The 26669-nt window shown below is 38.6% G+C and overlaps 3 non-coding genes and 1 pseudogene across 3 annotated transcripts; 1 reads left to right on the forward strand and 3 right to left on the reverse strand.

The window, feature by feature from the left end:
• Positions 1–26669, reverse strand: part of LOC130222311 (zinc finger protein 850-like) — a 535728-nt pseudogene that overhangs the window by 493709 nt on the left and 15350 nt on the right.
• trnar-acg (transfer RNA arginine (anticodon ACG)) lies at positions 6931–7003 on the reverse strand. Its single transcript has one exon. It is a non-coding gene; the product is annotated as a tRNA-Arg (tRNA).
• Positions 7298–7369, forward strand: trnae-cuc (transfer RNA glutamic acid (anticodon CUC)). Its single transcript has one exon. It is a non-coding gene; the product is annotated as a tRNA-Glu (tRNA).
• Positions 7465–7551, reverse strand: trnay-gua (transfer RNA tyrosine (anticodon GUA)). The gene is given in 2 exon segments: positions 7465–7500; positions 7515–7551. It is a non-coding gene; the product is annotated as a tRNA-Tyr (tRNA).

Here is a 26669-nt window from a genome sequence, read left to right on the forward strand (position 1 = left end):
TTTTCTATTTTTGTAGTGTTGTTTTGTCAGATTTTGTCTAGTTTAGTTTTGTCTGATTTTGTTTTGTCTGATTTTGTCTACTTTTGTCTAGTTTTGTTTTGTCTGATTTTGTCTAGTTTTGTCTCGTTTTGTTTAGTTTTGTCTGATTTAGTCTAGTTTCATTTTGTCTGATTTTGTCTATTTTTGTTTATTTTTGTCTAGTTTTGTTTTGTCTAGGTTTGTCTCGTTTTGTCTTGATTTGTTTAGTTTTGTCCAATTTTTGTCTAGTTTTGTTTAGTTTTGTCTAATTTTGTTTTGTCTGATTTTGTCTAGTTTTGTAGTGTTGTTTTGTCAGATTTTGTCTAGATTTGTTTTGTCTGATTTTGTCTAGATGCTTTTTGTCTGATTTTGTCTACTTTTGTCTAGTTTTGTTTTGTCTGATCTTGTCTACTTTTATCTAGTTTTGTTTAGTTTTGTCTGATTTAGTTTTGTCTGATTTTGTCTAGATGCGTTTTGTCTGATTTTGTTTACTTTTGTCTAGTTTTGTTTTGTCTGATTTTGTCTAGTTTTGTTTAGTTTTGTCTGATTTAGTTTTGTCTGATTTTGTCTAGTTTTGTTTTGTCTGATTTTGTCTTGTTTTGTTTAGTTTTGTCTGATTTAGTTTTGTCTGATTTTGTTTAGATGCGTTTTGTCTGATTTTGTCTACTTTTGTCTAGTTTTGTTTTGTCTGATTTTGTCTAGTTTTGTCTGATTTAGTTTTGTCTGATTTTGTCTAGTTTTGTTTTGTCTGATTTTGTCTAGTTTTGTTTAGTTTTGTCTGATTTAGTTTTGTCTGATTTTGTCCACTTTTGTCTAGTTTTGTTTTGTCTGATTTTTGTCTATTTTTGTTTATTTTTGTCTAGTTTTGTTTTGTCTAGGTTTGTTTAGTTTTGTCTAGATTTGTTTAGTTTTGTCCGATTTTTGTCTAGTTTTTTTTTTTTTTTTTTGTCTAGTTTTGTTTTGTCTAGGTTTGTTTAGTTTTGTCTAGATTTGTTTAGTTTTTTCCGATTTTTGTCTAAAAATATCCTATAGACAATACTCCTACTTTTGTCCAGTTTTGTTTTGTCAGGTTTTGTCTATTTTTGCTTAGTTTTGTCTCATTTTGTTTAGTTTTGTCTGGTTTTGTCTATTTTTGTTTAGTTTTGTTTTGTTTGATTTTGCCTATTTTTGTTTATTTTTGTCTAGTTTTGTTTTGTCTAGGTTTGCTTAGTTTTGTCTAGGTTTGTTTTGTTTTGTCTGATTTTTGTCTATTTTTGTTTATTTTTGTCTAGTTTTGTTTTGTCTAGGTTTGTTAAGTTTTGTCTAGATTTGTTTAGTTTTGTCCGATTTTTGTCTAGTTTTGTTTAGTTTTGTCTAATTTTGTTTTGTCTGATTTTGTCTACTTTTGTCTGATTTTGTCTACTTTTGTTTTGTCAGATTTTGTCTATTTTTGTAGTGTTGTTTTGTCAGATTTTGTCTACTTTTGTTTTGTCTGATTTTGTCTAGATGCGTTTTGTCTGATTTTGTCTACTTTTGTCTAGTTTTGTTTTGTCTGATTTTGTCTAGTTTTGTCTCGTTTTGTTTAGTTTTGTCTGATTTAGTTTTGTCTGATTTTGTCTAGTTTCATTTTGTCTGATTTTGTCTATTTTTGTTTATTTTTGTCTAGTTTTGTTTTGTCTAGGTTTGTCTCGTTTTGTCTAGATTTGTTTAGTTTTGTCCAATTTTTGTCTAGTTTTGTTTAGTTTTGTCTAATTTAGTTTTGTCTGATTTTGTCTAGTTTTGTCTGATTTTGTCTACTTTTGTTTTGTCAGATTTTGTCTATTTTTGTAGTGTTGTTTTGTCAGATTTTGTCTACTTTTGTTTTGTCTGATTTTGTCTAGATGCGTTTTGTCTGATTTTGTCTACTTTTGTCTAGTTTTGTTTTGTCTGATTTTGTCTAGTTTTGTTTCGTTTTGTTTAGTTTTGTCTGATTTTGTCTATTTTTGTCCGATTTTGTCTACTTTTGACTAGTTTTGTTTAGTTTTGTCTGATTTAGTTTTGTCTGATTTTGTCTACTTTTGTTTTGTCTGATTTTGTCTATTTTTGTTTATTTTTGTCTAGTTTTGTTTTGTCTAGGTTTGTTTAGTTTTGTCTAGATTTGTTTAGTTTTGTCAGATTTTTGTCTAGTTTTGTTTAGTTTTGTCTAATTTTGTTTTGACTGATTTTGTCTAATTTTGTCTAGTTTTGTCTGATTTTGTCTACTTTTGTTTTGTCAGATTTTGTCTATTTTTGTCGTTTTGTTTTGTCAGATTTTGTCTACTTTTGTTTTGTCTGATTTTGTCTAGATGCGTTTTGTCTGATTTTGTCTACTTTTGTCTAGTTTTGTTTTGTCTGATTTTGTCTACTTTTGTCTCGTTTTGTTTAATTTTGTCTGATTTTGTCTATTTTTGTCTAGTTTTGTTTTGTCTGATTTTGTCTATTTTTGTTTATTTTTGTCTAGTTTTGTTTAGTTTCGTCTGATTTAGTTTTGTCTGATTTTGTCTACTTTTGTCTAGTTTTGTTTTGTCTGATTTTGTCTATTTTTGTTTATTTTTGTCTAGTTTTGTTTTGACAAGGTTTGTTTAGTTTTGTCTAGATTTGTTTAGTTTTGTCCGATTTTTGTCTAGTTTTGTTTATTTTTGTCTAGTATTGTTTTGTCTAGGTATGTTTAGTTTTGTCTAATTTCGTTTTGTCTGATTTTGTCTAGATGCGTTTTGTCTGATTTTGTCTAGTTTTGTCTCGTTTTGTTTAGTTTTGTCTGATTTTGTCTATTTTTGTCTGATTTTGTCTACTTTTGTCTAGTTTTGTTTTGTCTGATATTGTCTATTTTTGTTTATTTTTGTCTAGGTTTGTTTAGTTTTGTCTAGATTTGTTTAGTTTTGTCCGATTTTTGTCTAGTTTTGTTTATTTTTGTCTAGTTTTGTTTGTGTAGGTTTGTTTAGTTTTGTCTAGATTTGTTTAGTTTTGTCCAATTTTTGTCTAGTTTTGTTTCGTTTTGTTTTGTCTGATTTTGTCTATTTTTGTTTATTTTTGTCTAGTTTTGTTTTGTCTAGTTTTGTTTAGTTTTGTCTAGATTTGTTTAGTTTTGTCCGATTTTTGTCTAGTTTTGTTTAGTTTTGTCTAATTTTGCTTTGTCTGATTTTGTCTAGTTTTGTCTGATTTTGTCTACTTTTGTTTTGTCAGATTTTGTCTATTTTTGTAGTTTTGTTTTGTAAGATTTTGTCTACTTTTGTTTTGTCTGATTTTGTCTACTTTTGTCTAGTTTTGTTTTGTCTGATTTTGTCTAGTTTTGTCTCGTTTTGTTTAGTTTTGTCTGATTTTGTCTATTTTTGTTCATTTTTGTCTAGTTTTATTTTGTCTAGGCTTGTTTAGTTTTGTCTAGATTTGTCTAGTTTTGTTTTGTCTAAATTCGTTTTGTCTGATTTTGTCTACTTTTGTCTAGTTTTGTCTGATTTTGTCTACTTTTGTTTTGTCTAGTTTTGTTTGTCTGAATTTGTCAACTTTTGTTTTGTCTGATTTTGTCTACTTTTGTTTTGTCAGATTTTGTCTAGATGCGTTTTGTTTGATTTTGTCTACTTTTGTCTAGTTTTGTTTTGTTTAATTTTATCTACTTTTGTTTTTTCTGATTTTGTCTAGTTTTGTCTCGTTTTGTTTAGTTTTGTCTGATTTTGTCTATTTTTGTCCGATTTTGTCTACTTTTGTCTAGTTTTGTTTAATTTCGTTTTGTCTGATTTTGTCTACTTTTGTCTAGTTTTGTTTTGTCTGATTTTATCTACTTTTGTGTAGTTTTGTCTCGTTTTGTTTAGTTTTGTCCAATTTTGTCTATTTTTGTTTAGTTTTGTTTTGTCTAGGTTTGTTTAGTTTTGTCCGATTTTGTCTAGTTTTGTTTAGTTTTGTCTAATTTCGTTTTGTCCGATTTTGTCTACTTTTGTCTTGTTTTGTCTGATTTGGTCTACTTTTGTCTAGTTTTGTTTTCTCTAGTTTTGTTTGTCTGATTTCGTCTACTTTTGTCTAGTTTTGTTTTGTCAGATTTTGTCTAGATACGTTTTGTCTGATTTTGTCTACTTTTGTTTAGTTTTGTTTTGTCTGATTTTGTCTATTTTTGTCTAGTTTTGTCTGATTTTGTCTATTTTTGTCCGATTTTGGCTACTTTTGTCTAGTTTTGTTTAGTTTTGTTTTGTCTGTTTTTGTCTACTTTTGTCTAGTTTTGTTTTGTCAGATTTTGTCTACTTTTGTTTTGTCTACTTTTGTCTAGATGCGTTTTGTCTGACTTTGTCTACTTTTGTCTCGTTTTGTTTTGTCAAGTTACAGGAGTAAGTGCAGTTGTTGTTTTATGAAATGTCCACCACTGTAATTACACTATGGTGAAAAAGAAGTCTGAGAAATGCTGTAGTTGGTGTAGGTGGAGCAGGTTAATCACATTAATAATTATGCATTGTGTAGATATGAAAGTGAACTCTTGTCATTTAATTACCCTGTATAAACTGCCTATACAATAATTTTACCCGTGATCTAATTATTTTCTAATTATAAATTTATAGATTCATGACATATTTGATGGTAGATAAGCTTGAAATCGCATCATGTGAGAGCATGAAACCAATAGAAGATCAAACATGACCTCTCTGTACAGAAAAATTTAATATAGAGCGATCGCTTGCTTTTACCAACTCCTAATCTTATTGTTTTATCCCGCTACATTTCACAGCACCGTACAACAGAAATATACAAACTCAAACTCTAGCCTAACTTGCTTTCAGATTAACTCTGCCCAGCTGCTACTAGATATTAGCCTGCCTGAGACAGAGTGGGTGCATTTAGAAGCTGCTGTGCTGTGGAAGTTTCTGACTAGAAGTTGCTTTCTTGATTTGTTTGTGTTACATGATGCTTGATTTGTCCCCTCTTAGAAAAAAAATACTGTCTTGTGGTGAGATCTGTCTTGGTAACCGTTAATGTGTTGTGATTTTTTGCGCATTGAATCCTTTGTCTATTAGGCTGAATTTGAGTTCAGAATGTCACTATGTAGAGTGAGTGCATTCTCCCCCTTCTCCTGGTTAAGACAGGAGGCTCTGGAAGTTGACAAAATCAAATAAACCCAACCTGGTCACGACGATGTTAATTGATTTGACAATGCTTGATATAAACTTTTTCTGTTGACTTGATTTTAGTTTGTGATCAACTCTGGAGCACACGCAGCTGAAAGTGTGACATGCAGCAAACAGCTAATCTCACGACACACAAGTGCAGTAAACAGCCAATCACAAGACACATGAGTGTTAGTTTGACTCATTTCTCCAGAGTCAGTGCAATTCAGTTCTTTGTTGTAGATTATAAATATATCGATATAAAAATATAATGAATCTAAAAACATTTACAATCCTGAAATAAACACTGCTGATGCAGCAAATGTTTAAGACGGCAATTTAAAACATAATATCAGTGCAAATCAATCAACTTAAGTTAAAGATTTAGCTTCACAAACAGGTCAATACACAGTAAAAGCTTTATATTTTGAAGGAAATTTAGATGCACATTTAAATGTTAATTTTCATATTAATTGACAAATCAAAGTAATTGAATGTATAACTTTCAAATATAATAGAATTAGTTATATTTCAGATAATATAAATCAATTATTAGCAACAAAGGACCAATTTCATAATGCTTTTAGTGTAAAAGACTTTAATTTGAAGCAAAAAAATATGCTGGAGGACTGGATCAGATATATGGCACTTTACACCTGATTACCTCTGCAGATTATACAAAATATTTCACAGCACCTGGACTAAACACAAATGAGTTTGATGTTACAGTGTTTCTCATCCATTTGTGATTAATGTACAAACAAGTATCTACAAAGGCCAAAAGTAGCAAAAATGGCCAGTATGGGATCGCTTTACTGTGTCAAAAGGAAAAGGTTTTGTCACAGGGTATCTTATATATGCTTTTGTGAATGTTTATGCATATTTGTATGCACAAACACAAGTGATAATTAGAGGGAAAGACATCTTTGTTACCAACCAGCGACCTAAGGATTGCCAACATCCCACCTACAGTCCTCCGCTCTACCAACTGAGCTATCAAAGGCTTACGAGAGTTTTCCACAAGCCCACCCCCTTAAGGTTGCTGCAGTCCGACTGCTGGCCAAAAAGGGCAGAAGCAAAAACGCTCAAGCCTCCCTATACCGGGAGTCCAAGCCGGGCCGCTGGGTGAAAACCAGGAATCCTGACCACTAGACCATATGGGAGATATCACTTGTGAGGGCCAGTCTGCACAAACTTCAGTTCTTTCTGATCTCATATAGTCTCATGGTTTCCGTAAGCTAGAATCTTCTCATCCATAGTCATAAGCGTTATCCTTTGTGCCACTGGCACTCTGTTCAGCACCTTGTTAGCACATTGTTTGAAACAAGGACAAGGCGCTGTCAACCTGGAGTTCCGTCACCACACATTCTGCTTTGTTTTTATGGCAAGAGGTTGTGTGGATGGGATGCTCTTACAGGATTCCTGACAGTCCCTCCATAGAGGACCTGAGATCCAGGGTCGGAGACTCTCTCCTCTCCAAGAGGAGGTTAAAAGCCATAGTTCCTTTTATGCATGTTTTATCAGAGCACTTAGCTATTGCTGCAGCTCAGAGACTTACAAGTGGAAGAGATTACGCTGCAAGTTGGCTAAGTGACTTCTAAGTGGTAGGGAATTTTGCAACAAGTAGGCTGGGTTTACGGTTGGTGTAGCTGTAGTAGACGTTAATAAAAATTAGCAGTTGGGGCAGCCTTTGAAACCAGGGGAGCACCCCACGGGCTCTGTGCAGGCGGCCCCTTAAACTCGACTCACTCCAGAGTGGAACTGAACAGCTCCAGCGGGGGCGAAAGGCAACCGCAGTGCACTGGCTGACAGCAAAGCAAAATGACCAAAGCGAGCCAGCCAGGAGTCGAACCTAGAATCTTCTGATCCGTAGTCAGACACGTTATCCATTGCGCCACTGGCCCTGTCTGCTTGGTTTGTCATCGTTAGCTTGTTGCTTGCAATAAGGACACGGCTCTGTCAACACGGAGTTCATTCAACACATGCTGTGCTTTGTTATTATGGCAAGTTGTGGTGTCGATAGGATGCTCTCACAGAGCATGTGACAGTCCCTCCCTAGAAGAATTGTGATCCAGGGTCTGAGACTTTCTCCTCTCCAGGAGGAGGTTACAAGCATTAGATTTATTTTTGACAGAGCAGCTGCAGCATACTTGCATGGAGGCCCACAGCTAGGCTTGAGGGCAAAATTCTGCCAGCCTTCCCTGGTGGTCTAGTGGTTAGGATTCGGCGCTCTCACCGCCGCGGCCTGGGTTCGATTCCCAGTCAGGGAACTTACTTTTTTACCTCTATGGTGAACTTTGAGCTTTAGCGACGAAGATATGTCCAAACTGCACAGGCGTGAAAGCAGCTCTGAGCGCAAAAGATCTCCTTCGAGCCGGAGTCGAAGCAGCGACCTAAGGATTGCCAACATCCCACTTACAGTCCTCCACTCTACCAACTGAGCTATCGAAGACTTATGAGAGTTTTCCACAAGCCCACCCCCTTAAGGTTGCTGCAGTCCGACTGCTGGCCAAAAAGGGCAGAAGCAAAAACGCTCAAGCATTCCTATACCGGGAGTCCAAGCCTGGCCGCTGGGTGAAAACCAGGAGTCCTGACCGCTAGACCATATGGGAGATATCACTTGTGAGGGCCAGTCTTTGCACAAACTTCAGTTCTTTCTGATCTCATACACAGTCTCATGGTTTCTGTAAGGTAGAATCTTCTGATCCATAGTCATAAGCGTTATCCTTTGTGCCACTGGCACTCTGTTCAGCACCTTGTTAGCACATTGTTTTAAACAAGGACAAGGCTCTGTCAACCTGGAGTTCCGTCACCACACATTCTGCTTTGTTTTTATGGCAAAAGGTTGTGTGGATGGGATGCTCTTACAGGATTCCTGACAGTCCCTCCATAGAGGACCTGAGATCCAGGGTCGGAGACTCTCTCCTCTCCAAGAAGAGGTTAAAAGCCATAGTTCCTTTTATGCATGTTTTATCAGAGCACTTAGCTATTGCTGCAGCTCAGAGACTTACAAGTGGAAGAGATTACGCTGCAAGTTGGCTGGGTGACTTCTAAGTGGTAGGGACTTTTGCAACAAGTAGGCTGGGTTTACGGTTGGTGTAGCTGTAGTAGACATTAATAAAAATCAGCAGTTGGGGCAGCCTTTGAAACCAGGGGAGCACACCACGGGCTCTGTGCTGGCGCCCCCTTAAACTCGACTTACTCCAGATTGGAACTGAACAGCTCCAGCGAGGGCGAAAGGCGACCGCAAAGCACTGGCTGACAGCAAAGCAAAAAGACCAATGCGAGCCAGCCAGGAGTCGAACCTAGAATCTTCTAATCCGTAGTCAGACGCGTTATCCATTGCACCACTGGCCCTGTCTGCTTGGTTTGTCATCGTTAGCTTGTTGCTTGTAATAAGGACATGGCTCTGTCAACACGGAGGTTATTCAACACATGCTGTGCTTTGTTATTATGGCAAGTTGTGGTGTCGATAGGATGCTCTCACAGAGCATGTGACAGTCCCTCCCTAGAAGAACTGTGATCCAGGGATGAGACTTTCTCCTCTCCAGGAGAAGGTTACAAGCATTAGGTTTATTTTTGACAGAGCAGCTGCAGCATACTTGCGTGGAGGCCCACAGCTAGGCTTGAGGGCAAAAATCTGCCAGTCTTCCCTGGTGGTCTAGTGGTTAGGATTCGGCGCTCTCACTGGGTTCGATTCCCTGTCAGGGAACTTCCTTTTCACCTCTATGGTGAACTTTGAGCTCTAGCGACGAAGATATGTCCGAACTGCACAGGCGTGAAAGCAGCTCTGAGCGCAAAAGACCTCCTTAGAGCCGGAGTCGAACCAGCGACCTAAGGATTGCCAACATCCCACCTACAGTCCTCCACTCTACCTTTTTTTTTTTTTTTCCTTTTATTATACTGTTCAAAATTCATACAATTCACTTATTTATCCAGATTACACTTAAGACAAAACATTAAAAAGGTCATCACAGCTTCACAATATTACGTTTTTTTTTTCATTTTATATAAAATGTTGCAAGTAGTATTCTTTAAAAGGTAAAATCACATTTTTAAAAAGACATTTTTATTCCTGTGTCATTTAAAATCTTTGTGACTTCTTGAGTAAAAACATCATAAAAAGCCTCCTGCATTTCCTCTAACTTAAAATAATAAAATAGACATTCAAAATATTTCTCCACCTTCCTCTTAAACACATTCCACACATTTAATAAAACTTTTTCCTTTTTTTGCTACAACTCTTCTCTCCCATATTGCACTTTTCATTAAAATCACAAGTAAATTTATGAGTTTTTTATTATTACATTCTTTGTTCAGCCCCAACAGTAACACCTTTTCCCACTCTAGATTGTCGTCTCTTTCTCCTTTCAAAGTTAAAATCATGCTTTTGCATTTCTCATTAAAATCTTTTAACTCATTACAATATAAAAACAAGTGTAAGAATCCTTCATCTGCATCTTGACACACTTTACATGTGACACTTTCCTCCATCCCTATTTTGTTTAAAATGACATCTGTAAACACTGCTTTACTCCTGATAAAATATTCTAAATTCTCCAGTTTTGACTGTACAAACTTGCCATTAATATTAGCCCATATATTGTCTTCATTTACATCTTTAAAACGCCGTATCCAGTACTGATTTGCACCAGGTTTCTTAAAAACCCCATCTCTAAAAAATCCATAAATCATTTTCACTGTACAATCTTTAAAATCCCACCATTTCTCTCCAAATCTTACACTCACATATTTACTTTGTTTATTTTCTTCCATGTTTTCTATTCTTGTTAACCATTCTGCAGGTATGGCATTTTTAATTATGTCGTATTCCTTTATTAAGTCTTGTCTGTTAAAATCCTCCTTTGCTTCATCCATCACATCAATAATATACTGCACCGGTAAAATTCCTTCCTTAAATTCATATAAAATATCCCTTACTCTTGTTATTCCCACCTCCCACCATTTCCTAAAAAACACCACTTTCTCTTGATTAAGAATGGCACTGTTTAAGAATAAAGGCTGATTTAAAATGTTCTCGCGTCCTTGTATATTAAACTGTACACAAGTAAAAAATTTCCCCCATGCTCCAATCAATTCTTTATAAAAGTCTGGTAGACCCTCTATCATGAATGTTTTCATCCTCATCCATAATATATTATCTCCCATATTAAAATTGCCACTTTTACTTAAAAAATATTCCATTGTTCTTTTCCATGCTGCCTTATTTTCTTCATCCAAATATTTCTTTACCATTTTCACTCTTAAGCTGTTTTTTCTTTGTTCCACGTCTATTAAACCTAGTCCCCCTTTGCCTACTTCTCCAATCAACGTTGCGTATGCTATCCTTGGAGGCTTCCCTTCCCATAAAAAATCTAAAAAACATTTTTCCAGCCTTTTTTCCATCCACAGTGGCATTGATGACACATATAAAATATTCCATAATTTAGAAACCATTAAAACATTCAAAATTAAAACCCTCCCCTTCAAAGTTAAAGACATTAATTTCCAAAACCTCAGCCTTCTTTCAATCCCTCCTAACATTTCCTCCCACATGGTTACTTCTGCTTTCTTTTCATCCCTCCCAACTACAATGCCTAAAATTTTAATTTCATCCATTTCCTTGAATGTAAAATGTCCAGATAAATCCTCAGTTCCTCCAAATCTCAAATATACTGTTTTATCTTCGTTTATTTTAGCTCCTGAACCCTTGCAAAAATGTTGCACCGTTTCCATTGCTTGCTTTACACTTGCCAGATCTTGTAGTATTAATGTGGTATCATCAGCATATTGAAAAATTTTGTTCACTCCCCCCTCTATCTCTATTCCTTTTATTCGTTCCTCATGCTTCACAGCTAATCCCAGTGGTTCTGCAACTAAGGCATATAAAAGTGCAGATAACGGGCAACCCTGTCTGATTGATCTTGTTATTTTAAAACAGTCCGTTAAAAAACCATTGCATTTTATCCTGGTTATAGCTCCTCTATATAAAATCTGAACCCACTTTATAAAATTTTCCCCAAAACCAAAACTCTTTAGCACTCCAAATAAAAAGTCATGCTCCACTCTATCAAAAGCCTTCTCGAAGTCCAGACTAATTAAAAAACCATCTTTCTTCTTATCATTTATATATCTTATTGTGTCTTTAATACTCATAGTTGTGTCAGCAATGTCTCGTCCTTTTATACTATATGCTTGGTTTGTTTTTATTATGCTTGGCATCACTTCCTTTAGTCTGTTAGCTAAAACTTTTGCTAAAATCTTCAAATCAGTGTTGAGCATTGTTATAGGTCTATAATTTTTTAAATCTACTTTATCCCCCTTTCCTTTGTATATCACCTTCATTAAGCCCATCCCCATTCTTTTATTTACCCCACCATTCTCAAAAATCTCATCATATACTTCCTTTAAAATACTAGATAAAATATCTTTAAAAACAATATAAAATTCACTTCCCAACCCATCAATTCCTGGACTTTTCTTTTTGTTCAATTCACTAATTGCTCTTTTTATTTCTTCTTCTCTTACCTCCTTGTCACATTCTCTTTTTTCCTCTTCTTCTACTCTTGATTTGATTAGCTTTAGCAAATCGCTTTTTTCTTTTTCTTTTATTCCCTCTGTGCAAAACAATTTCTCATAATATGATCTTATTTCTTCCAAAATCTCCTCATTTTGTTCTACTATGTTCCCATTTTTGCTCCTTATTTCTTTAATCATTTCTGCCTTCCCTCTTCTCTTCTCTAGATCAAAGAAAAATTTAGTGCACTTTTCCCCCTCCACTGTAAATTTGGCTTTGCTTCTTAATCTTGCACCTTCAAATTTCTCCTCCTCCATTTCTTTCAGTCTTCCTTCCAGTTCTTTTATCTTTTGTATATCTTTTCCATTCTCATTTTTCAATTCGTTTTCTAGTTTTTCTTTCAGCTCCTTTTCCTTATATTTTTTACAATTTTGTAACTGTCTACAGTATTTTATAGTAAACTTTTTAACTAAATGTTTCACATTCTCCCACCACATTCTTTTGTCCTCATTATAAATTTCATTCCCTTTTTCCTTTTGAATAATTTCCTTTATACTTAAAACATAGTCTTCATTCTTTAAAACCGCTGTGTTTAAAACCCATACCCCTGGCCCTCTTTTCACATTACTCCAGTCTAGATTCATAAACATTGGCTTATGGTCACTCAGACTTGTTTCTTCATATTTGATCTTGCTTATAAACTCTTCAACATTCCTTGTGCATAAAATAAAATCAATTCTTGTTTGACAAAAAAAATTCCCCACTAACTGTCTTCTTGAGTACTCTTTTGTCTGTTCATTCCTTTCTCTCCACACATCAATTAAATTCATTTCCTCCATCAATATTTTCAGTTCTTTTCTTCCTTTATCTGTTTTAAAAACCATTCCCTCAGCCATTTCTAATTTACTAAAAACAGTGTTAAAATCCCCCATGATAATAACTCTTTCATATTTCTTTAAATAATCTCTTAGTACATTAAAATACTCTTTCTTTCTGTTCTCCTCTGTTGGGGCATGAACGTTCACCATAATTACTTTTTTCTTCTCATACTCCATTTCACATATCATACACTTCCCCTCTTTGTCATTATAGATTGTTTTACATAAAACCCCACTGTTTTCTTTTATTAAAATTGCAACTCCTCTCCCCAACCTCCCATCCCCATTATTGTATAAAATCTCCCCACTCCACCTTTTTCTTATTTCCTTCATGTATTCTTCCTTCCAGTTTGTCTCTTGTAATAAAATCACATCTTCTCGTTTACACATTTCTTTCACTTTTTCAAATTTTCTGATGTCTAAAAGCCCTCTTGCATTAAAAGACACAATTCCTAAAACCATAAATAAGATAAAAACATTCATAAAAACCATCATCTCAGTCCATCTCTTCCAAGCCCTTTAGCAACTCATACTTATTTTCGCATTCAATTTCTCCATCTTTTAGCAGTTTTTTCCTTGCAGTCTCTAAATTAGGTTTTATCTTTATCGATCTTCTTCTTTTTGATGATTTCACCTGTGTCTCTTTGTTTCCCTCCTTTTGTAAATGTTCCTCTAACTCGTCTTGCTCCTCATTACTTTGGTCTTTTGTCTCCACTGTGTCCAATGCCTTTTGAAAACTGTCTGTCATGTCCATTTGTGTCCAAAATATGTCTTCCTGTTGTCCTTGTTGTAAGTCTTTATTATTCGAATTGCTCAATTCTGCTGCTTCCAAAACATTCCTTAAACTGTCAGTCATATCCATTTGTGTCCATGTTGTCCCTTCCTGTTCAGTGACACTGTCCTTTCCATTAGCCTCATTCTCTTGTAGTTTTTCACTTTTAGATTCTGTTCTTCTGTCTTGTGTTGTTGTTTTGTCCTCTGACTGTATATTGTCTCCTTCATACATCTGTCTGTCTACCCGCTGCTCTTCCTCCTCCTCCTCTTCCCCCATCCAACATTCACATTTATTTAAAACCTTATTACAATCCGGGCACTTCACCGCATTGCAATCCCAATTAGGCGGTTGCTAAGGTGTTGCTAGGCGGTTGATAAGGTGTTGCTAAGCTGTTGCTAGGTGGTTGCTAAGGCATTTCTAGGCGGTTGCTAAGCGTTGTTAGGCGGTTGCTAATGTGTTGCTAGGTGGTTACTAAAGTGCTGCTAGGTGGTTGCTAGGGCGTTGCTAAGGTGTTGCTAGGCGGTCGCTACGGTGTTGCTGGATGGTTGGTAAGGCGTTGCTAAGGTGTTGCTAGGCGGTTGCTAAAGTGTTGTTAGGTGGTTGCCAAGGTGTTGCTAGGTGTTGCTAAGGTGCTGCTAGGTGGATGCTAAAGTGTTGCTTGGTGGTTGCCAAGATGTTGTTAGGCAGTTGCTAGGGTGTTGCTAGGCAGTTGATGAGGTGTTGCTAGGTGGTTGCTAAGGTGGCTACTAAGGTGTTGCTAGTTGGTTGCTAAGGTGTTGCTAGGTGGTTGCTAAGGTGTTGCTAGGCTTTCTCAAAAGAAAATATAAACAAAGTTTTGGTTTTTACATTTAAAAAGTAATTGCACATAGGGAGAAATTTGCAGGGGTGGTGAAAGCATCTTGCTATATTTAAGTTATTGCAAGACAGAGAGGAGGGAGGGTTTTAAGAAGAGGGAGGAGGAAGTAGAGCGGGGATAGCAGAGGTAGAGGGGTGGGGTGATGAAGGGACAGGAATCGGTCGTGTGCATTATTTTTTATCATTATAATTGAACAACATAAATATATATTAAACATCAATTCATATTTTATTTATTTGAATTGCATTAATATATTTTTTTCATCATTTGTTTGTTAGCATGAATGCAAGATTTTCATTAAGGTATTAACATTACATTAGCTTACTTCTGTGAAACCTGTGGAAAGGCTGACATCAAAAGCAGGGAACACCTTTTTTTCTGGGTTTGGGGCTTGTGACTACTTTTACATGGACATCAGTGATCTAATGATTTGCCTTAATCTGAATAAGACAATAATATGATTCAGGTGTTTACATGAGTTGCTTTTTGAATGTTACATTCATGATTCCCTGTTGCATGTTATACCACATAGATCCATCAACGTCATTGCGTCACCAGCCTATAAATGTTTCCTCTGCAGTTTATGTCTGTGGTCCTTTAAGATAATCAAAAATCACTGTTTACGTGGTAGACTCTTGATCAGAGTACTGTCTTAATCATATTAAAATCAGAGTATTGGTGTCCATGTAAACATACTCACTGAAAGTGCCAGATAATATCACAAACTGTCAAAGACAGTCCATTCGTCAACAGTAGATTCCATGAGCTCTCACATTTCATAAGTTTGACGTGCTTTCCCTCTTACACGCAACTTTTGTAAAGCATCTGCTGCATGTTGGTGTGTCAGAATCCTTGCTTGTAAAATATAGCCATACTGTAGAATGCTTAGTTTAAGCAAATTAGATGAATGCGATCATGCGTGCTGATGAAGCGAATCGCTCACTACATGTGCCGTACTGCGCACTTTGCCTTCTATAAGCTACAATAACAAATGCCTGACATCGCTGATATCTGTATCCCTCAAAGCTGTTTAGAATTAAACCTTTAGACTTTTAAACACAGCGGATGCGCCGCTCAGAGCCGCGGCACGGCGCGCACATGACAGTTGATAATATCATGCATGGCGCTGTGCGTCACCAAGCAGCGCTTTTGATGTGCGACCTGCTTTACGTTCTTGTCGCAGCACCAGTGGCACCGGAATTAGGCACCGGAATTCATATGCTGATTTGGTCCGGTGCATACCGGTTCCAAGGGTTTCGGTACCCAACCCTAGTATCCATGGCCCCCCAGTAGGGACACTAATTCCACTGAGTAATGTGAATGGCGCATTTTGCAGAAATTAATTTGTGGTACGTGTAAAAATGTGTTTCCTCATCGGAGATGGCCTCCTATGGGTAAGGCCAGATGGAATCTGCGGACGTTTTTTGCTATTTCTGTGCAGATGGTTTCTGTATAACATGCGAATGCCATGTGAAATACAGCTAATGAAAGTGTGCGGGTTGGGAGCTAGTGGGTGATTTAAGAGTGAAGCATTACGCAGAATGTGAGGGGCATGGCTGTGGTTAGGGTGAAGGGGGCCGTGCGGAAGAAATGTGAGTAGGGAGGGTAGACTGTTGGGGAGGGTTAGTAATGGAGGTGGGTGCTTGGTGAAAGGATGTAGAGGAGAAAAAGTCAGGAATACTGGAAGAGGGGTAATGAGTAGGAAGAGGAAGAGTCTTAGGACTTGTAGAGAAAGACTGGGTAGAAATAAGCTGGGTTGAAGAGTGAGGGAGGTTGGAAGGGAGAGAGAATTGAGGAGGATTAAGGGTGGAAGGGATGGCTGGAAGAGTATGGCTGGAGTTTTCACTGGAATGTGGAGCTGGAGGCAAAGGGAGGGATTGGGAAGTCAGAGAGTGGCGTCATTATCCGGTGGATTGTCCATGTTTTGGAATGTTATGGTAGGTGCAGTTTGTCCAGTTCCATGGGATTGCTTTTTATTGCTTTTCTTGGTTGCTTTCTTTAATGCTCCGGAGAAATTTTGTGCATGCGGGGCTGTGGTGGGTTGAGGATAGGGGGTGTGGTGGCAGCGAGCAGTTCTGCTGTCCTGAGGGGGCGGAGTTGGTGATGAGATGGATTCATAGAGTTTTAGTAGTTTCATTTTATTGCAGCTGCTGGGGATGGAGATTCCGGCGTTTATGAGGGTCTGGCGGAGTTCGTTCACTGTCATCTTGTTGAAATTGAGTGATGATGATCCTCTGGAGGCGTATGAAGAAACTAGAAAAGGTGGGTGGCGATTTTGAGTGACGGGGGTGGGGATTGTATGCAACATTGAGTCCTTGCTGAAGAAGAGAGGATAGGCCTTCGGCCTCTTATTGGAGCCTCTGTGTCGAGTCGGCTTCTAGGCTGGGCTTGGTGTTGTTAAACCGGAGCTGGTGTTTCTAGGAGAGCGGAGATTTCATTCCTGTCCATGTTGCTGTTTGTTAGTGTGAGTAGATTTGATGCTGCTGATTTGTCATTTCCACTGTTGTTGTTGTTGATTTGTTGTAGTCAGATGATGGTAATAGAATTGTTGATGGGTTCTAGAGAGATGTTGAATTTTAGAAGCTTGTGAAGGAGCTGGAGCAGTCCTGTCAAGAGCTTTCTTCGGAAAACAAAGATAAGGTAGTATTTTTTTTGCTAGGCTTCTTATAGTAAGCTTCTTATAGTAGCTTCTCATAATCTGATTGGCAAACTAATGATTGCAGATGAGAGACCAGCTGCGGTCAATCATATCACGTGCTTCTCTCGAAATTAGTTTGTGAAACTTAACTAAATGTAGGCTACCATTCAGACTTTATTGTTGATATCAAGAATTCAGTTGTTAATTTCATCAACTAAATTGCTACTAGTAAAAATTGGTTTGTCCTCCACACACTTCTCCTCCCCTGTTACATCCTCTCTTCCCTCAAACATACACGGTTCTCACTTCTTGATGTAAATAGTGCAGCAGAAACACTCTGCTCCACTTTAACATCCTGCCTACTCCCTACTCCCTGGCTGTCAGATGGTCTGAGAATGGTTAGTGTTAGGGCATGTTCTGAGATAACATAGAACAGCACCCAGGGCAACAGAGAGAGCATGGCACAAATCAAAAGCCTCCACTGACCTCAGCAGGTACCAAACCCAGCTGATATCATTAGCCTCCCAACTCCATTCGATCAAAACCCCATACTACCATAACAAAATTACCACCACTTCAGACATCCGCAAACTATTCAGGACATTTTATACTCTGCTCTGTCCTCCTCCACCAACTCCATATCAGCTAGCCTCTTTCTTTACACAAAAAACCCCTCAAATTAGCAGTCTATTTCCCACCAAATCCAACCTAAATCTCCATTAAACAACACCCTCTGAAGAAAAATTCACTCTCTTCCTTCACTCCACACTGGTACATTCCCAAACATTTTAAGCAGGTGTAATAGAGGCCAGCTAGTGAAGTGCTGTGCAGGTAAACCTCACTTCTCTGACCTCTAAAGGTGCTCTAGTGACAGACGCTAGGAGCCATGGTCTTTAGCCTCTTTGTTAAAACAACTGCCATGCGGAAGGTAGCTGGTACGATCCCAGCTCGGAGCGGGTTGGGTGGTATAGGGCCAGTGGGGTTACACAAGCCTGGGTAACCTCACTCAACACCTCATTGTATGAAAGATACAAACCAGTCTCTCTCCTGATTATTGCCAAAACTCTACAAAGGGCTATTTTCAACTAACTTTCCAAATGTTTAGCTCACATCAAACTGCCTGAAGGATACTGGCTTGGAAAAAACATCACCAACTGCTTATTCATCTGCTTACATCACCTTCCCTGCAACTCCACACATTCAACACAATTTCTCAATCCAGCTGGGATCATCCACCACTACCCCGTGTAGTTTGGTAAGAAATCTTGAAATCTGATTCTGGATGATCAGTTGTCCTTCAAAGAGGACATTGCTAATACAGCTCCATCATGCAGATCTGCACTTTTCAACATCAGAAAAATCTGACTCTTCTTAACAGATCATGCTGCACAACTTTTAGTGCAAACTCTTGTAATTTCAAGGCTGGACCCCGACAGTGCTCTTCTAGCTGGATTCCCATCCTGCACCCCTAATCCTCTACAGATGCTCCAGAACGCTGCAGCTCATCTGGTCTTCAATGAGAGCCCATGTAACTCCTCTCTTTATCTCTCTGCATTGGTTACCGCTCAAGACTCGTAACAAGTTCAAATCACTGGCACTGCACCCCCCTACCTCCACCTACTGCTGAAGGTCTACATCCCCTGCAGGAGCCTCCAGTCTGGGAGTGAGCGCAGGCTATAAATGACTTTCCAAAACCTTTTCATTGACTGTTCCATGCTGGAGGAATGTCTTTTCATTTCCAACTAAATGTAAACGTAAGATTGTCAGTCTCAAAAATAATAAAAAAAAAAAAACTAAATAACATTAATCCATGTACAGCACCATTCATTTACAAAATCCAAAATTCAAAAGACGATTTGTGAATTTAAGAGTTGTGTGCTACGTCAAAAAAATTCCAGAGACCTAAGGAGAACACTAAATGTGTCCCTCTGGGGCAGTGGCTTTCTTTGAATACTAAATGTGTTTATTGCAACCAAGTTAATCAATGGTTTTAACCCTTATAGCAGATGAATCCTTCTGTATGTGTCTGAAATGTATGATGTCTGGTGCTAAACAAAAGCTAGTGATATTTGCAATACACTGTTGTAAATGAAAAACTAGTATCAGAAACAGTATTTGTCTTGTAACTTTTGATGTAAGATAGTAACGAACTTACAAGATATTTTAATACACATAAAATTACCAAGCAGTCTGTTAATGACCCTGAGCATAAAGGTACAGGGCGTGGGCCTGCCATCCATGGCAACTGCTCATTGGAAGACACAGCCGTAGGGATGGACCAAATCCATGCAACCTCTTAAAGTTTAGGAACCGCCGAAACTGCAAAAAACTTCTGCAAACCGACTCTCAGCAGAGTCTGTCACCCCGGTATCCCTGGACAACTTCCACTCACAAGCGAGTGAATCCCAAGGACGTCACTGAAGCGGAGTCACCAACCAATCAGGAACACCGTGTTTTGTGGAGGCCAGTCAGCGAAGGAAACTCAAACAAATGTTGTCTCTTGCTGATCTGGTGCAAATTGATCTTAAGCAGTTAAAGATAAGCCCAATCTCTGCTTTTGTTGTTTCTGAGGTGTGATTCTAAGATCTAGAAATAGAAGCTAAAATTAATTTGGGACGGTTGTCAAATCATTTTGAACAAACACCAGAATTGAGAACCACTGCTCTGAGGTACTCAAAATAACAAACTATCATACTCAAAACAAATTGCCTTCCTTACTTCTCTACTTCAGTATATCCCTGTAAATATTTCTTTACAATATTTAAATCAGTTTGATAATTTAGTCAATTAATTTCTTTGGAACAATAAGCAGCCTATGTTGCAAAAGAGTACATCCCAACAGCCAGTTGATAAAAAAGGGTTGGGGTTTCCTGAGCATTTATTTCATTAGTACGCCTTCAGTCTGAGACACCTTGGGCACTGGTCCATCCCTCCTGAGAGAGCTCCATCTTGGTTTATGGTTGAACAAGCCATCCTACTTCCCCTCCCACCACTACAATGATTATCCATCCATTTATTTATTTAATTTTGTAAATTAGTTATTTTTGAGTCTGATCTCAAAAATATAATAAGTTTTACTGACAGAATTTTAGGTGCATGCTAGGACTGTCTCTATTATTTGCAGATAACGTTGTCCGTTTGGCTTCATAGGACATGGACCTTCAGCATGCAGTGGGACAGTTTGCTGCTGAGTGTGATATGGCAGGGAAAGAAACAGCTTTTTTCTTAACAGAAATCATGGAGCTTGACTGGAAAAAGGTGGCCATCTCAAGTTTGGAGGAGAGTCCTTACCCCAAATGGAGTTTAAGTATCTGTGTTTTTTTTCCATGAGGAATGGAATGTGAGATTAAAAGATGAATCAGTGTAGCGGCAGCAGTAATGTAGTTGATGTGATTCGTCTCAGCTCCTTCACCTTAACAGACAAAGGCAATTTACTGCTCAATCTAGGTTCCTACTCTCACCTATGGTCATGACTTAAAGGACAAGATCTCGGATACAACTGGACACATTTTGCAAAGTGTTATGACCCACTTGTTTGTGTCGCACCATAAAAGAGATATGAGCCAACAAAATAGCCTGAATGCTAATTATTTATTATAAAATGTAACTCATAGAACAATCAATCAAAGCAACCAACATAGTCTAGGGATAATAATAAAGATAAAGAACTTAGGATATAACAACAACAACACTTGAACTCCATGATAAAAGTAATGCAAAACAAAACCATAAGGTTAAAGAGTCAATGAGATGGCAGGTCTTGACATGAGGACTCCTGAGTAGCCACAACGTCCTGGGGTAGCTAGCACAACAACTTTTGTATACCCATTGATGAGTAATGCAGGCATCCAATCAGGATTTACCACACACTCCAATCTGGAGTCTAGGGATCATCACAGTGTATTAATATTGTAAAACCTAATACCTGTCGCTCTGCCTAAATCATAAAATATTCATCGAGTTTGTTTTCTACTCAAAAAAGTAAATGTAGTAAACTAAAAAGAATCTTGAACCTAAAAGTAAAGAAACTTCACTAATAAAACATGCAACACAGGACAATTAAATGAGCTTTCTAAACTTGAGGCCCTGGTATGCTGCAAACTAACCATCCTGGAGCTCCACCTTGTCTGATGTGTGGTGTGTTCCCAGTGATTTGTTTCTCATTCAGGGAGTCAGACAGAGAATATTACCTAAAACAACTCTAGATACAAGAATACACTGGAGAGTGGAGTACAGATGTATCCGCACCTGTACAATCACTTGCAAAGAGATTTTAAGCCGCAGAGGTGCTGTTTGCCACGTTTATGAAACAGTTCTTCTCTCATTATTGTTTTCACAGTAAATGTGAGGAGCGCAACACATTTACAACCCCACCTACTGTAGTGTAGGAGTGTTGGAAAACAGTATACCATCACTCAGCCTTTTCAAACATTATTCAGACATGAAACATCCTGTGCACATGAGAAAATGTTTTGCTGCATTCATGTCATGTGTGTAATTTTATGTCCATGTGTTTCTTCAGCTGCACCGAATGAGCGAAACTCTGTAGACACTGATCAGATCTGTACGGTTTCTCCACTGTAAATTGTGCAGTTTCAATTTTGGAGCTGTAATAAAAGTCTTTTCACACTCAAGCACATATACTGTTTCACACCAGTGTGGATCTTCATGTGTTCATTAAGGTTTGCTGATCGGTTGAAATTCTTCCCACACTGAGTACATGTGAATGGTTTCTCTCCAGTGTGGATCGTTATGTGTTTATTAAGGTCTGATGAGTTGCTGAAACTCATCCCACACCGAAGCTGCGGTCACACTAGGGTTTGAGCATGCAAAATTCTGTTGTACGGTGCTGTAAAAAGGGGCGGGATTAAACAAGATGATTAGACATTAAAAAAGTGAGCGATTGGTCCTTATTTTACATTTCTGTCCAGAGAGGTCATGTTTTGATCTACGATTGGTCTCATACAGTCAAGTGATGCGATTTCGCAGGTCAGAATTCACAAAGCTTGAACTTTTCAAGGCAGTGAACTGCGAAACTTGACGCACGAACTTGTGTTTTTCAGTCTGACACATTTGCATGCGTATGAATGGAAGTCTATGAGGAAAAAAGTCTAGTGTGACCGTGGCTCAAGTGCAAGTGAACGGTTTCTCTCCAGTGTGGATTCTCATGTGTTGATTAAGGTGTGATGATTGGCTGAAACTCTTCCCACACTGAGTGCATGTGAATGGTTTCTCTCCAGTGTGGCTCATCATGTGTAGATTAAAGTTTGATGATTGGCTGAAACTCTTCCCACACTGAGTGCATGTGAATGGTTTCTCTCCAGTGTGGATCCTCATGTGTCGTTTAAGGTGTGATGAGCAGTTAAAACTCCTCCCACACTGAGTGCATGTGAATGGTTTCTCTCCAGTGTGGATCCTCATGTGGTTATTAAGGTGTGATGAGCAGCTGAAACTCTTCCCACACTGAGTGCATGTGAATGGTTTCTCTCCTGTGTGGATCCTCATGTGGTGATAACGGGATGATGATTGGCTGAAACTCTTCCCACACTGAGTGCATGTGAATGGTTTCTCTCCAGTGTGGATCATCATGTGTTCCTTAAGGTGTGATGAATGGCTGAAACTCTTCCCACACTGAGTGCATGTGAATGGTTTCTCTCCAGTGTGGATCCTCATGTGTTTATTAAGGTATGATGATTGGCTGAAACTCTTCCCACACTGAGTGCATGTGAATGGTTTCTCTCCAGTGTGGATTATCATGTGAATCTTAAGATTGCCTTTTCTTCCAAAACTCTTTCCACACTGAGTGCACGTGAAACGATTCTTGCCTCTCCTTTTCAAAATACCATCAGTCTGTGAATGAGTTTTTTCCTCAATTTTGACATGATGTTCCTCCTCTTTACTCCCCTCATGCTCTTCAATTAGGTCTAAAATAAAAAAAAAACATTAGTTTTCATTAAGTCTCAAAAACTCTCATCAAAAGCTGAAAATTAAAAAGACACTGGAAACGTTGGCTACACACACTGTAATTTTGATGCACATTAAATGTAAAAAATCAGATCATATTTTGTTTGGTCCATTTACATTTAAGCAGATTCAATTCAATTGATCTTAATTTACATGGTAAAAGCATTAGATAAATAGTGTCACAGCCGCTTAACATAGAAGTTATAGTCAATAGAAACAGTGTCAGTCCAGTTTTCAGAGTTTCTTACATAATGATAGACACAGATTTAAAAACTGTAAATGGACTGTTTTTATTCGTATATATTCATAATTACAACAAAATGTTTTTTCTAAATTTTGTAAAGCAGACAGGGAATACTTGTTCATTCTGTGCCTGACTGGTAAACACATCAGAAAAAAAAGTTCTGGGGTAACAGCTGAACAAACAGCAGAATATTTGCTTCGCACACATGAGACATACCTGTACAGCATCTGCATAAAGGTTGGAATTTACACCTTTCCCATTGTGTGTTTTTGGGTCATTTTCATCCATTCCGGGATGATTTTGAGGCTTAATTTGGCCAAAACTTTCTCGGTGTTTCAGCAAACGAAATGATATTTGGGAACATCTTATTTTGACATATTCTGGGAACATGCTTTAAAAATAAATAAATAAAAATAAAAAAAACAATACACTGGGCAAATTTACTCCGTTTTCGTTATATTCATGGCTGTTTTTTCTCCATTGGCCTCTGTTATAACAAATTTTTTTTTGATTGCAAAGCCATGACAGCATATAATCATGCATTTATGATTGTTGGTGTTTTCTGTGACGACAATCAACATTGTTAATTTGGTTTCCACCCATGGGACAGGGAAAAGGAAACTGGCTGAGAGTATAAAGGAAGAGGAGGAGAGTTGAAGAGGGCAGCATTATGTGGTGTGCAGCGGAAAGAGAAGTTGACTGAACTGTTGCAGTGCGGGGAAATGAGTAGAGAAACCGGGTCGAGAAGAACAGTGTAAACTTAACAACTGGTTGTGAGAAACAAAAAGCGAAAGTACGTATCGAAGCAACAGAGCAAAGACCGCTGTCTCGTACTGGAGTGCTCGTGACGTCTGTGAACGAGTGCATCACCAAAGACTTCAGTGCAGTGTGTTCTGAACAAAATCAACTTACCGATTTATCTCGCTGGAATGAAGTCAGCTGCCAAAAGCCTTTATCCCGCAGTCGACAGTGTCAGAGTTTCCTTTTAGGCACCCGAGGCTGCTACTCACCGGCTGGGTTCGTCGGCGCCCTCAACCTTCACATCCACACCTCCACGTTCGCCATTCCCCTCTCATTTCCCTTGACCCCTCCGCTCCGTCAGTAAGAAGCAAAAGTTTTTGTTCCCCTTCATAAGGAACTTCAACATGCGTCTGGAAACCAGACTATAGGAGTTCATCAGACGACCTACCACTTCTGAAGATAAGAAAACGGGCCAATGAAATGCCAATTGAATCGGCGGAGCTTGGCTCCACAGCTGATCCTGATGAGCGAATCAATGCTATATCAGTCTGCTGCTGGAGTCAGCTCACTAGAATTGTTGCTTCAGACCCGATCACGAGACTGAAGACTCGCTATCTGCCAACCTGATTTCAAGTTTACTCACCAGTGCAGTGGAAGACTCGACAGTGGCGGACGATCTGGGATTTCCTGTCCCCTGAGCTGGTGTGCACAAAAGAGCAGTTTCCATTTTAAGAGGCAGATTCCCTAAGAGAGCCACACAGTCATTCAACACATCTTTTTCAAGACGCTATTCTGACTGTGCATTTCTGGATGTGGTGGTTCCTATCTCCAGATGATGGGCACGGGTATCACATGACAGGTCTGGGGGTCCAGCATATTGATGCGGGGCCCGCGGACAGCTCATGCTCTCACTGAGAGGGCGTGGCTGTTGCACAGCTGAAATCGCGGCTTCAGCCACCCCCGTTGCTCCCCGTGAAAGCGTGGACCTCCCACTTCTCCACAGTGAGCCCAATCCAAGGTTCGGATGGTTGTGCAGTTCGTCCCCCAGGATGCCCGCGCCTCCACTTGATGACACCGGAGATCAAAGGTCCATCACGACATCGGAGGGCGAGCTGTTATTCTTAGATGACAGACCGGGCTCGCCTCCATCCTTCGGGGTGCAATGCGCGGTTACGGTTCTCGAATCGGACATAATGGCTGCGCTTCCTGGGCTGTTTCGGCAGTGCGGCTGGAGATGGCTTGTCCCCCAGTCTCACTGCTGGACCAACTAGAGGGTGTAACGTGCGGGCTGATGTAAGATGAATCTGCTTCTGAGGTTAGACACACAGTAGTGATGGGCAGGGCTGGATTAACCAATGGGCTTTATGGGCCCAGACCCGCACTTAGATTTTCTAAATTTCTACTCTTCATCACGAGGAAGACAAGTAGGAATCATTAATAAGTGTGTGTATTATGGAGGACTCAGATTCCTAGAACTGGATTGGGGAGGTGTTATCCAAATCCAAATGTGCATTATATGTTTGTATAAGTTATACATTAAAAATACCCTTAAATATAATTTTTAGTACTGCTTCAGTGAACTTGAACAAATATATTAAAATCCATCAATTTCCCCCTAGTAGTATTAGTATATATTTTTTCAAAATGTGCTTTAAAAATAAGTTAAATCTTTGTAGACTAGAAATATATGTACAGTAAATCATATTTACTTTAAAATGTGGACAATACGTTATATAGATTATTTTATTTACCAAATATTATATTAATCTTATTTTTTAATTCAACTATAGGGGTGCGGCTAAGTAGTGGGCCTACAAGACATTGTGCCCAGGGGCCTCTGAATTATTAATCCGGGCCTGGTGATGGGAAATTCAGATTTTTAAAGCGGATGTTAGGACTCAACATTATGTAGTCAGCAATAGAAACTTCAGTCAGTTAAAAAAAAATCACCATGATCTGAAAAATGTCTTACAGTAAAGTTTTGCAACCCAACTAAAGCATGATTCACTTATTTAAATTCCATTACGATAGTTTGTTATGAAATAAACTTACGTTTTTCACCAGATCCTCTAATTTAAGCCCTCGGTTCACCTGTGCTGCAGTTGTTCACGTTTAGTTCAGTCACGGCAGGCTGTCAAATACTGTTTGTGTTCGGTTCACTGAATCTCGCATGCTCATGTTCACCGCTTCTCAATGTAACGTTACTGTTATAATACCTGAATGAGGTGCCGTATGGGTCAAACACCTGCAGCGCAAATTAGATTTACTTCTAAACGGCTTACAGTAAGATTATGTATTAAATACATTCACAAAATACAAAAATGAAGGAGGTTTTTGCTATAATTTTAGTTAGTTTCAGGTAGTTTTGCATGTACACAATACATTTTCAGTTAGCTCTATTTTTTTTAAAAAACTCTCGTTTTTATTTTTATTTTAGGTGACGACAATTATTTGACATTTTAGTTTTCGTTAACTATATTAACCTTGGTCTGCGGGCCATGCCGCTTCTGCCCTGCACCACGGCCTTCTGGCTGTGCTGGACGGGGGCGGTTCTTCCCCAGGCTTATGCATAGGCTTCGCACAGCAATCGACTGCTCTCATGACCTCATCTCTTGGTGGGCTCAGAAAACTGCTCTCCCCATCAGACCCGTCCTCGCCTAGTGTGCTCTTCCCGCGGCTCCAAAATGCTCCGCCGTCACAGTCCATTCCACTGGCTTAGTGAACGCGCCTAGCTCCCGTAGGGAGTTGACGCTCCCGTCACAGGTTGCCGTTAAGTCTAGTAATCGGACCGCAAAGTGAACCTGAGGTGGGCCGCTTGGAGAGGAGGAGAACCGTTCTTTCCTCGGTGGAGGCTGGGGCTCCTCCGCGAATGTATGTAGCGATCCGAAAAGAGCGGCTTTTCCTCCCCCTGACTGTGGAATCCTAATTGCTGCCAGCACAGGACGCACTGTCTTCCA

This window comes from Danio aesculapii, chromosome 4 (genome assembly GCF_903798145.1).
Source record: "Danio aesculapii chromosome 4, fDanAes4.1, whole genome shotgun sequence".
NCBI classification, from domain to species: domain Eukaryota; kingdom Metazoa; phylum Chordata; class Actinopteri; order Cypriniformes; family Danionidae; genus Danio; species Danio aesculapii.